This window comes from Grammomys surdaster, unplaced genomic scaffold, assembly GCF_004785775.1.
Source record: "Grammomys surdaster isolate TR1022 unplaced genomic scaffold, NIH_TR_1.0 67, whole genome shotgun sequence".
NCBI classification, from domain to species: domain Eukaryota; kingdom Metazoa; phylum Chordata; class Mammalia; order Rodentia; family Muridae; genus Grammomys; species Grammomys surdaster.
In genome coordinates, this window is record NW_021604569.1 from 13,066,956 (window position 1) to 13,071,625 (window position 4,670).

General features: G+C 43.3%; 1 pseudogene; it reads left to right on the plus strand.

The window, feature by feature from the left end:
* Positions 1-1,105: 1,105 nt before the first annotated feature.
* Positions 1,106-2,444, plus strand: LOC114630620 (annotated as a pseudogene).
* Positions 2,445-4,670: the final 2,226 nt, after the last annotated feature.

The window sequence follows — 4,670 nt, forward strand, 5'->3', positions numbered from 1 at the left end:
GCTCCTGGTGCTGCCACAGAAGAAGTCCCCAGACAATCAGCCCCAAATCCACGCTTCTACCCACCCAACTAACTCCAGATTTTCAAATATAAGCATAAAAACCAAAATATTATGAAAATCCACAACAATGTATATTCTCTAAAAATTACTGTTTAATAATGACCCACAGTGAGAATGACCTGGAAGAAACTCTAGACAAAGTACTCCAAGTGCCAATCACAACTATGTTAAAACAATTTAAAGATGTGAATGAATTTCCGAAGGAAAAAAGCAGCTACCAGAAAGAAATAAGTAAGTCAGTATAAAATATGAAAATAAAGGGAATGGTTCAAGAAAAGCCAATCTGAAATAATGTCCAATAAGCCAGATAGAATCCTCAGTGGAAAGCGATGCCAATAGCATAGGTTATGTGGGAAAGAGAATATTGGGGCTGGTATATGAGGCAGAAGAATTGGATAACTCTATAAAGGTACATGGTAAATTAATAAAAATCAATGAATGGGGCATGAGGGAGCTCCAAGACAACATAAAAAAGACCTAACTTTCCAACTATGGGCTGAGAAGTAGGATAATATCAATACCAAACTTATGTTATAGAATTCATCTTTTTATAAAGTCCTAGACTTCCACACCGAGTGCAATACATGCCTATCTGTGCATGAGAGGCCCACAGAACTCCAAAAAGACAGACTAAGGAAAAAACAAAAAACAAAAACAAAACAAAAATCGAACAAACCTCCTCATGATATGTAGTTTTTTTAGTTACAACATTAAAAACACAGAACAGAAACTAAAGAGATGGCTCAGTGTTTAAGAGTACTGGCTGCTAGACCAGGTTCAATTCCCAGCATTCATATGGTAGCTTACAATGATCTGAAAGTTCAGTTCCGGGAGATATGACAACCTCACAAAGACGTACATGCCAGCAAAAACAGTAATGTACATTAAATGAAAATAAATTATTAAAACATAGAAAAAGAAACAGCCCCTCATAAAGTCAAGACCGTCAGAATAATACCTTACTACATGATAGAATCTTTAAAGGCTGGAAGGTCTAGCCTTTAAAGCATCTTCGCAGGAGCCAGATCCTCTGACCTGGGACTCCATGCGCTGTCCTGAGAAGACCTTCAAGCAGCACCGGAGCTTCGAACAAAGAGTGGAAGATGTCCAGCTCATCCGGGAGCAGTACCCCATCAAGATCTCAGTTATTATCGAGTGATACAAGGGGGAGAAGCAGCTGCCCGTCCTGGACAAGACCAAGCTCCTTGTACCTGATCACGTGAATATGAGTGAGCTCATCCAGATAATTAGAAGGTGCTTGCAGCTCAATGCTAACCAAGCCTTCTTCCTCCTGATGAATGGGCACAGCATGGCGAGTGTGTCCACGTCCATCTCTGAAGTGTAAGAGAGCGAGAGAGATAAAGACGGCTTTCTGTACATGGTTTATGCCTCGCAGGAGACATTTGGGACAGCGCTGACTCTGTAAGGCTGAAACAATGCCTAATAGTTGTTAAGCCCTTACTAAGGCAAAAAGGAACGTTACCACCAGACGCTGGTCAGCTCACCACCCACAGATCAGAACGTAGGCACTCACATAGGTATTAGGAACTGTTTATCAGCCAGAAACTGAGCCTTATGCAAGGGCGTTCAGCTTGGAAACTCATCTAAACTAGGCTATCTTGCATTCAAACTTTACAAGTTTAAAATAAAATACTTTGCATCGTAAGTTGCCAATAAAAAGACCAAGTTATTTTGGCATTTTTCTCCCTAGTAGGGACTTAAAATAGAAGAGCTGTGTCGGGCAGTCTCTTCCTGGGACCTTCTGCCTTCTCTAAAAGGGCTTCCACTCAAGAGAGAAGTCCCTCTAAACAGTCCCTTGGCCCAGGTCGCCTGGCAGATGTCCCCAGAGGGCTCTGGCTTTGCCTAGAACAGGTGTGTAGGATCTCACTCTAAGCCCAGGCCGTGTCCTGCCCCAGCCACACCATTTTCCCTTAGCAGTGCAGGGACGCCCACTCCCTGCTTAGACGTTACCATGCGCACCGCTGCTCAGAGGCCAGTTCTAACCTTGCTCAGGGCTTGATCGGTTCAACTTGTTAAGAGACTGCAGAGCAAAGTGTGTTTCTCCTGGTTTGGATTTTGTCTGGTCCATGCCTGCTTCAGGGAGAGAGCAATGTGCAATGCTGGCCTTAGGATGTAGTTGTCAAAAAACTAGACAGGAAGTTCAAATGCACTCACTCCAGACTTGGCTCGCAGCTATTTGTTAGTGTGTAACTGTCTTTATAAGGGTGGTTCTGATAGTTGTTGGGATCTCCCTATTTCATGTCAGTACATACATGTCAGCTGTGAAGGCATCAGCAACAGGAGACATGCTCTTGACAGACATGTGGCCACTTCCAACTAAAGCAAGCCTCTACTTCCTGCTACCTGCATGTAGTCCACTGTGACACTTAGACCATCCCTGGTCACTCACTCACTCTTGGTCTGAGAATCTCAGTGAGAGCTGCCTGTTGTCACGGACTGAAGCCAACATAGCCACCTCCCAACCTAGCTTCTGACAGGCACTCCACCCCTCCCTGCATGCAGCTGTTCTTGCTAACCCTCAATGTTATTTTACATTGTGTCAATCCACACTGCTTTGTCTTGTGTACGTCATTATGTCCCTGGTTTTTATAACTATGGTGCAATCAATAAGGATTCTTGTAATATTGCTTTAAAAATGTTGCTCAGAGGGCGGCCTTCATTATAGGACACCTGTATACTCTGATGCACTAAGTCAATAAAAGCACAACTGAAAAAAAAAAAGAGGTTGGTTTAGTTTGGTTATCATTGCTGTGACCATGACCAAAGCAAGGTGGGGAGGAAAAGGTTTATTTGGCTATACCTCCATATCAGTGTTCATCATTGAAGGAAGTTAAGACAGGAACTGATAGCTGGAGGCAGGAGCTGATGCAGAGACCATGGAGGCGGGCTACTTACTGGCTTGTGCCTCTTGAGTTGTTCAGTCTGCTTTCTTATGGGACCAAGACCACCAGCCCTGAAATGGCACCACTCACAATAGCCTGGATCTTCTCCATCAATTACTAAGAAAATGCCTTACCGGTTTGCCTATAGCTAGATCATATAGAAGCATTTTCTTAATTGATGTTTCCTCCTCTCGGATGACCTTAGCTTTCATCACGTTGACATAAAACTATCCAGCACACAGGTCTAAAAATTACCACAAAATAAACAGAATGACAGGAATTAACACACATCTTTCAATCATAAATCTTAATATAAACTGTTTAAATTCTCTAGTAACAAATTAAAGAATTATAGACTGGATTAGAAAACAAGATCTATCATTTTTCTGACTACAAACAAAACAAGACAAAACAAGACAAAACAAAATCAAACAAACAAACAAACAAAATCAACCATACCTCACAACCAATGATATGTATTACCACTGTGGGACTGTGAAGGGTAGGCTGGTTCCAGGTTGAACTAAGGCTAGAAGCCCTGGAGACTCTGAAGGGACAGAAAACACTTTGCCTGTTCTGGGGTACCAGCCCCCTGACACTAGTTGCAGTCCTACATAGATTTTTGGTCATCAATAACATAAGGGCAGCACCCAAGCCCCTCCACATATAGAGGACATGGCCTGTGGTCACATAGGCTCAAGACAGATCTCCATTTTAATGAGGTTCCTAAAGGCCTGGAGGGCTTAGCCCATAAGCTTTCCTTCCCAGACATTCCTCCCTGCAAAAGGTATTTAACCTCAGGCCCACCCTGAGAAGGTGGGACACAGTTTTACTCATTCACTTTCTGCCACCATGACAATAAATGCCTTAAAACCCTGGGCTGTTTCTTTTCATTGGTATCCATGGTGGAGAGCCATGAAGAAGGCCTTCACCTATAGAGCCATCGTCTAATCCCTTGTAGAAGGCCTCTCTGCACTCCCAGCCCCGATCAAGCCCAAGCCTAAGCCCAAGCCAACTGCTGACAAGCCAAGGACTATCACTGTGGGACCAGCTAGAGCTCCCCTTGCCGTTGCCCCACCCCCACGCCAACGGCCCCCGGGCTAGATGTCCAAGAGCTTGAGAACCAGATGGCCCTGGCTCTGTCACAAGCCTGGCAACCACTGAGCCAGCTCTGGCTGTCCTGTGCCTCAAACTGTGCTTCCTCACCAACAGAGCCATGGCCTGAGGCTTCCCAACAGCCCAATATCCACCCAGAGACATGTGTCCCGCCTTCCTGAGCTGACAGAGTGGACATGGGACCCATAACCCTACATACCATGGGGAGAAAGGTGAACAAAATAATTCTAAGCAACTGGAACTAAGAAAAAGCAGGTGTAGCTATTCTAATATTTGACTAAATAGATTTCAAACCATAATCATTCAGAGGAGATAAGGAAGGTCACATCATACTTATTAATGAACACATAACAATTAACCAAGGGGATGTTACATTTCCAATGATATATCACCAAATACATGCAGACTCAATATCATTTTTTTTAAAAAAAAAATGGTAGATAAAAAACTATAGATTAACCCCAGCAGAGTGGTAGTGAATGACTTAAATAGTCTACAGACAGGCTATCTGGATGAACACTAAGCACAGAAATATCGGAGTTAAATGATATCATAAATCAAAAGAACCTAACAAATATCTACAGAGCATTC